Source organism: Medicago sativa, chromosome 6 (assembly GCF_051527215.1).
Source record: "Medicago sativa cultivar Bolivia chromosome 6, Bolivia_mono, whole genome shotgun sequence".
In the NCBI taxonomy this organism is placed as follows: Eukaryota; Viridiplantae; Streptophyta; class Magnoliopsida; order Fabales; family Fabaceae; genus Medicago; species Medicago sativa.
Genome location: NC_140754.1, coordinates 31,345,811 through 31,354,406, shown reverse-complemented (window position 1 = coordinate 31,354,406; position 8,596 = coordinate 31,345,811). Strand labels below are relative to the sequence as shown.

The 8,596-nt window shown below is 34.1% G+C and overlaps 1 long non-coding RNA gene across 1 annotated transcript; it reads right to left on the bottom strand.

Annotated features, from left to right (window-relative positions):
- Positions 1-5,600: 5,600 nt before the first annotated feature.
- Positions 5,601-7,860, bottom strand: LOC146914516 (uncharacterized). The gene is made up of 2 exons (XR_015016886.1): positions 7,722-7,860; positions 5,601-5,884 (listed from the first exon to the last, which is right to left on the bottom strand). It is a non-coding gene; the product is annotated as an uncharacterized LOC146914516 (long non-coding RNA).
- Positions 7,861-8,596: the final 736 nt, after the last annotated feature.

The window sequence follows — 8,596 nt, the reverse complement described above, 5'->3', positions numbered from 1 at the left end:
ACTCTTCAGAAGGACTCTTGAGAAAGGTATTCTTGTTGTGCAAATATATGTTAATGATATAATATTTGGTTCTACTAATGCATCTCTTTGCAAGGAATTCTCTAAGTTAATGCAGGATGAATTTAAAATGAGCATGATGGGAGAGCTGAAGTTCTTCCTGGGCATTCAAATCAATCAAAGTAAGGATGGAGTCTACGTTCATCTAACAAAATACACTAAGGAGCTTCTGAAGAAGTTCAAGCTAGAAGATTGTAAAGTGATGAACACTCCAATGCATCCAACCTGCACCTTAAGCAAAGAAGACACTATATCATCAGTTGATCAGAAGTTGTACAGAGGTATGATTGGTTCTTTGTTATACCTCACTGCATCTAGGCCAGATATTTTATTCAATGTATGCTTGTGTGCAAGATTCCAATCAGATCCTAGAGAATCTCATTTAACTGCTGTTAAGAGAATCTTCAGGTATCTGAAAGGAACAACTAATCTTGGACTCCTTTATAGGAAATCCTTTGATTATAAGTTGGTTGGATTCTGTGATACTGATTATGCTGGTGATAGGATTGAAAGAAAGTCAACCAGTGGCAATTGTCAATTTCTGGGTGATAATCTTATATCCTGGGCTAGCAAAAGACAAGCAACTATTGCTATGTCTACAGCAGAAGCAGAATACATTTCAGCTGCAAGTTGTTGTACACAACTACTTTGGATGAAACATCAGTTGGAAGATTATAAGATTAATGGTAACAGTATTCCCGTTTATTGTGATAATTCTGCTGCTATTTGTTTGTCTGAAAATCCATATTTGCATTCAAGAGCTAAGCATATTGAAATTAAACACCATTTTATCAGAGACTATGTTCAAAAAGGAATTTTAGATATACAATTCATTGATACAGAGAACCAATGGGCTGATATATTTACTAAGCCTTTAACTATTGAAAGATTTGATTTTATAAAGAAAAATTTGAACATGCACTTTGTGTCTGATTAAAAGCTTGCTTGCTCTTGAATAGGATTTTAGGTTCTGAAGTCAGTTCAGAAGCCATGGTACATCTTTGAGCTCTCTATTGAAGCCCTTTAGGAGTACATCTAAGAGATCTGGATTTGACTTTCCTCACCAATGTCAATCTGAAGAAAGCTTCTCCTGATCTAGCTCTGGTTCAAAGGAACATTATCTTGGAAAAACATGTCAAGAAGCTAGAAAAGGATCTGATAGAACAGAAGCTACTCATGCTGGAATACAAGACTTCTACTGAAGCAAAGCTAGAAGAAGCTAAAGAAGCATTGAGGGAAGCTAAAATCAGAGAGGACAATCTGATAAAGAGTAATAAAGAGTTCAAGCTTGAAATGAAGAATCAGCAAGAAGCCATGCAGAAGAAGCAAGATGACACTCAATAGATGGTCAGAAAAATGATGGAAATGATGAACAAACAAGCCAACCCTTAGTTGCACACACTTAGCTAGTTTAGACTTTATTTTCCTTCTTTTTGATCTGATTTATTTTGCTTCTAAACTTATTGTGCTCCTGATTAATATATGCTTCTGAACCTCTTTATGTTTCTACTGATATGTTGTATGTTCATGCTTTGATATATGTTTTGCTCTGATATACATATTGCTTGCTCTATTCTATATGTTTAGTTTTTGTGCTCTGATTATAGTATATTATTATTTTTTTTCCCACTATCTTTTTGCTATTTTTCTTTTTGTCTTAAGTTTTTAAACTTTTTGTTGATGACAAAAGGGGGAGTAGTATGTATAGTATTTATAGGCTCTGAGCCCCGTTAATTTAAAATTAAACTTAAATTAATAGGACCAACTTCTTATCTCTTAGTTTATTTTAATGTGAGATCATTCTGAGAGTTATTAAGTTTTAAATGATGAATTTAATTAACTTGAATAGAACTCAAGGGGAGCTTACAAAACTCACCATAAAGTACTATTAGACTCAGGGGGAGCTTTCAAACCTCATACCCTTAAAGTCAACTTGTTAATTGAATTAACAACAATTGCACATTTTTAAATACTATAGTTTGTCATCATCAAAAAGGAGGGGATTGTTGGAACAAAATGTGTTTAACAATAAAACTTTGAGAGTTTTGATGATAACAAGGTATTAAAAATTGTCAATTGGACTAGCCAATATTTGTTCAAGTGTACAAGACCATAGCTAAAAATTTACATCATATATGGGTTCTAAAGAACAAAAGAGAGCTAAGAAATCAACATAAAGGAAGCTTTAAAGCGTCTGAAGAGAAGAGCTCCTGAAGTCAAAAGTGCTCCTGAAGACAAAGTGCTCCTGAAGATGATGACGTCATCAGAAGCTGAAATTCATCAGAAGCAAGTTCATCAGAAGCAACTTCATCAGAAGCTGAAAATCACCAGAAGCTGAAATGGAAGAATTAAATCTTCAAAAGTTGTTCAATGGATTCGAAAGCAATGCAGAAGACTTGGAATGTGAAGCAACGGTCATCTTGAAAAGATTTGAAAGCATTGGATGCTTATCTTCAAAAAGCGTTAACATAGTACAAATTGTACGAAGTGTACAACCACTATCTCCACTACTCTGCAGTGTCCATACTACAAGACAAGAATACAACTCTGCCTGCAACGATGTTCCTTCACAATGGGAATGGATTTGAAATTGGTTCTTCATAGGACAACAACCAAATCAGGCAAAAGATCATCGGTGATTGATCAAAGCTTCAAACGACTCTTTTTGATGTGCTGACAATTTCACAATGTCTCTTTCACACTTCTATATAAAGGAGTGAAGACTTAGAGAATGACATCAGACTCAACTACAATTTACAAGTGCCAAAACTCTGCTGAAATTGTTCTGCATTTCAAAGTTCATTTAGATTTCTGTTTTCAAGTTCATATCTTAAAAATTCTAAAGTCTTAAGAGTCTGTATATGTTTTATATTGTGAGCACCTCTGATTGTATATCAAGTGTTCAACCTCAAACATTTTTCTTTGTAATCTTGTTTGATTAGAAGTCTCTTGCAGTTGTGCTTGAGCATTAGAAGTCTCTTGATTGTGTTCTGGAGCATAAGAAGTCTCTTGCTTGTGTGCTTGAGCAATTTGAAGTCTCTTACTAGTTGTAGCAGTGAGCATTTGTAATTTGACATTACATTTTAGTGAACTCTCCTTCGAAGTGCAAGGGGGACATGACTACTTACGGTTTGTGGATGGAACCTGTATAATTTCTTGTGTCTTTCTTCTTCTCTCTCTGTTTTGTTATCCGCTGCATCTTAGTTTTGAATCCCACTTCAGAAGCAGTCTCATTTTGCTTCTGACTAGTGTGTTTCAACTTAGGAGAAACGAAAAAATTTTAAAACACAATTCAACCCCCCCTTCTTGTGTTTTTCTCACCTTCAAATCCTACCAATAATTTTATATCATTACATTTCAACAAAATTTATTAAGATTTATTAAATAGGACCCATAAAAAATGAAGAGAGAGATGGTTCTTCCATAGCCACCCTTCTCCACTGCCACCCATATATTATACTCCACAATGGGGGTGCCTATTTAATATGGTGCTAAATAGATGAAGCACCCATCATTGTGGATTGTCTAAAGAGCAATGAGTGCATTTTTTGTCCTCTTTTTCCTCATTCATTAATATTCATTAACGAGTGTTGTGATAAGAGAGATTGATAGAAAGGAAAAATAAATAAATGAGGTGTTGAGTGTTTGAAACTTACGGGTGTTCAGATATAAGGGTTGTTAAGTCATAATTTCCTTCCAAAAATTGATCTTTCTACTCAAATTTAAAATTATTAGTCTTCTTAAGTTTTATAATTATTAGTTAGTAGACTAGTGCAAATCAGGGATACAAGGCCTGCTTTTTTAGAGATTTCAGACCTGTTTTTGTGTAAAAGAGGTCGTAAATCTCTAAAAAACAGGTCTTGTATCCCTTGTTTGTACTAGTATAGACAATTAATAACAATCAGTTTAGAAATATAGTTTTGTTCCGCTCATTCATTTTACCTTTGTGCTATTTTATTCTTTCGTTTTTATGTGAAAATATTAGTTGTGCTCATATATATTATTGAGACAATTTTAAGACCATTTATGAATACTCCGACATAATGGAAGCAACCACTTAACCTTTGGATCCTATAGATTTCAACAGATTTGGGTCAGAATCAGAAAACTATAGCAATTATCATTATCAACATTTTATTAAAACATATAATACCAGTTAACTTCCCATTATTGTATTTATGGCAATAACAATGATAATAAAATAATTTCAATGCAAATATATTCATATGAAAAACATGTATTGCAAAATGGATAAGAATGCAGACTTTTTTGCCTTTCATTTTTGAAACCTTTACATCTTGAAAATAAAAATTAAAACCTTAACCTTTTTTTGCATTCTCACATGTTTCATCTACTACAGACAAAAATTGGTGCTGTTTTTTTTTTTTTTTTGCATACATATATGCAACTCATCAGATTATTTCCGTATTTTATCAATCATAATTTTTTAATAAACATACCACATTAGCGTTGTTCCATTTTTTTTTTAGAGGAGTTATTGTTTCATTGTTAGGTTCCTACAAAGACAAAAAAAAATGAAATTTGAAATAACATAAAAAAATTAAAAGAATTTTTTATATACAATACACAAAATTAAGAAAAAGATATTCAAAAACTAGCAAAATAGTTCATCACGATGTTTGTAGTTCTAAGGGAGCCTACAAAGAGTTGGATCATCATATTTCATAAGAGAATCCTCACAAATGAGATTGACACCACATCTTCATAAAAAAGTCTAAGACATTAGGTATACCGGCCATTTAACTTACATGTTGCTCAATATTTACTTTTGCATCCAATTTATAGAAGTTTATCTCACACATGACACATTAACATTTCTCCCTTAAACGTGAGACCATGTTGTTTGTGTATTATGAGACATGAGATAGGTTGTTGAGATTTTGTGATTCTTGCATGTTGAGATTTTTGGATGTATCAGAGATATTTGAGATGTTTTATTCCGCTGCGAGTTTTATGAAAACTGAATTATGCATGTGTTGAGAAAATGATGACGTAACATCTCGAACTCTTTTGATTAAATTATTTATTTGCGGTAAATATTGCTTGTGGGGTTCAAGGGTGTTATAGTTAACACACTTGAATCATCAACCTTGCCATTCATCTACGTAAATTGCCCTCTCACTCGCTCTATATCTATCTCTCTCTCTCTCTCTCTCTCTCTCTCTCTCTCTCTATATATATATATATATATATATATATATATATAGACACACACACACACACATATCAATCTGGCATCACGGTCTCACTCTTGCGTCTCTCTTCCAACTCGAGATTTGGCGACGAAAACGACAACGCGGACGGAACTGCAACAGGGACGGTTGAGGTGATGTTCTTTGATTTCGGCCAGTCCATCACATCTGCATTCTTTTCGGTTCAACTAACAATGCCGACGATCCAAACGACATCGAGTTCCATCCTATTCTCGACCACTAACGCCAGTGATCCATGTAACGCCCTATTTCTATTTAAGCGATAAAACACGCGAATAAAGAATATATTCAAGAAATCGACGCTACGTCTTCAACAAAAACCAAATCAGCATGCATATAAAAAAATCTCAACGTTCGCAGCGGATACAAATCATACATCTCCAACATATACATGCCATGTGATCAATACACATCATCATATAAATTCTCCAAATCCCGACAATTAGGTAAAATCTAAATAATAAAATAATCCAACAAAAGCAAAAAGACCAACGACCTAATCAGAGCCTAATCTAAGACTCCCAAAAACGATAATGGAGATTAGCTCCCACTATCCAAGCACTCACCAAAAGCGAACTACTCCTGCACTTCGTCTACCCATTCATACAAACAGGTAGGCGGTCAAACCACTGGAGGTTAGCTTCACATCAATCATAATCAACATAAACAGTTTGACATAAATGAATCAATTAAATTCTCCACTAATTAACATGAGCAATTAACTTCCATATACACATTCACACAACAACTCCAATTATCATAAGTATGTATTCATCAAACACACTTATCATCAACAATCATCATTCAAATGCAACAATCAAGACTCATGCCAATATGATATGCGCATATACTCGACACATATATGCATGTGGTACCAAATCTCCTCAAGGTCGTCACCCATGATGCAACAAAAACATCATTATCAATGGCTATAATCAACGGCTATATGGATATAACATCCGACACAACATATGATGCATGAACATATGACTCAATCCACCATGCATATGTTCATAACAATTCAACGGCTATAATCAACATCAACTATATCATATAGTTCAACAACTCAATACAATTCCTCACAATCCAAGTAAAGGAGAAAATACAACACATTATGATAAACATCATATTTAACACCTAACAACCATTCACACCTCTTCATATAATCATATTAAACCATCCACGAAGGATTTGCCAAGTATTTGGAATTAGAGACTATTTTCGACAAAGTTCGTCTCTCATTTTACAACTTTAAAATAATTGAGACAAATAATTCAAGACCAAGCAAACAAGATCCAATGCCTCAACTAAGTATACATATAAGTGCAGTAGAGTATACATGAGCTTTTCACCGGCTAATTAAAACGGAATCATGAAATTCACAAAGTTCGTCTCATGGTAACATTTTGCAAAACGAATTCATTTACAAAACAAAACCAAGTTAGATCCTTCACACCATAAGTTGAATACTCTAAAACACCTTAATTGAACTCATAGTAAGCAAGTTTTGAAGTTTGGAAGCAATCCATAAGGTTTGGGTTGACATAGAAATAGTTATGCTAAGTTTCCTTAAAATTTGTCCAAGACCTACTTGGAGTGTTTTCACAATAACTCAAAATCTAAAAATCATTTTCAAGGAAAACTAAAGCCACTGGAAATCTAGTAAAATTATCTAAAACTTTCATGTTTACACCAAAGGTCAGTTCAAAACAGAAACATGTGAAAAGGATGCAAGAATACGAAACAGGGAATGCTGTCACTGTGCAGCTAGCCCTAGCGAGTGAATCACTCGCCATGGCGAGTAGACACACAGGGAGCACCTCCCGCTCGCCGACAACTCGCCCCCAACTTGTTGTGGCGAGTTGTGACAGTTCTGCTTCGGGAAAAACCCATTCTTCACCCCAAAATCCCAATTTTGACTTCTCAATGCCCAAATTTGATCCCAAAGTTTGTTTAAACGTTTCTAAACATGAAAAGACACCCAAATCCATATAAAACATGAACCAAAACATCCTTTCAAAAAAAATACCATTTGACCCATTTTCATGAAAACCTTCAAGAACAACACAAATTCATAGCAAGCTCAAAGATTATGATTACCCAAGGTTTCAATCATCAACAACAACTTCTCACAACAAGAACAACAACTACCATAAGTGAATTCATCAACAATTCATCAACAACAACATCTCATTTCATCAATTTTGAGTGAAAACACAAAGCATACATAAATACACATCTTGAGCATGTAATTTCATCATCAACAACTTAATTAACATCAAATTCACATACCCAAACATTGCATCAAAACATAAGCACGAATTTCACCAATTAATTCCACAATAATCAATTATACAAATAAGCACTTATGTATAGAATTAGGGTAGAAGCTATAATTAAGAGATTATGATTGAAATCTAACACTCTTACCTTAATTTTTCACAACTCTAAGCTAGTGCTTCACTTTAGCTCCAATTCCTTGAATCTCTACCCTCCTCTAGCTCTCCTAGCTCTTCCTCTTCAAAACCCTTTTCTTCTCTTCTAGCTCCTTCTCTCTCTACCTCTCTCAAAATTTGTAAAATGATTTGCATAACCCTATTTTCACTAAAGACTAGAGTTTATATAGGCTGTACACAATTGGGCTTAACCCTTAATGTCTTAATGGGCTTAACCCACTTACTATACCAATCGTAAAAATGTTTCTACTCTCGTAACGGTAAAATATTAATAACGGTCACTCACCGACTCACAACTAATTACTACACTAGTAACTTGGTAAGATAATAATGACTCTCATCTAAGCATTAAAAATAACTCTCACCAAAATTACTAAATTACCCTTACTCACAAAATGACCAAAACACCCTTGAGTCCAAAATGACTAAAACACCCTTCTAACACCGAATTCTAACAATCTCAACCAATATACACACACAGAGGCAATTAATCACATATGAGCACGTATAAACACATATAAAAACAATTAAATTAAATCTAGCGAAAATCGAGCTGTTACAATCCCACCGGCAACCTTTTAAAGATTCCGGCACCTGCAAGATTCCGGCGAAGAGTTGTTGTTAATAGTGGCCATGGCGACAACGTCCTTCATGGAAGGGGAGAGGAATCAAAATAAAGTCAAGGAATTGAAGAAACATAGAAAACGCATGAACTGTGTGGGGAAAGGGACATCTATAACTTAAATTGGGGCTTTTGATCTGAACCATAAATTTATATTTAATGGTTAATAATTGTTCTTATCTTTCTTACTTGATTTTCCCCATACACACACACACATATATATTGCT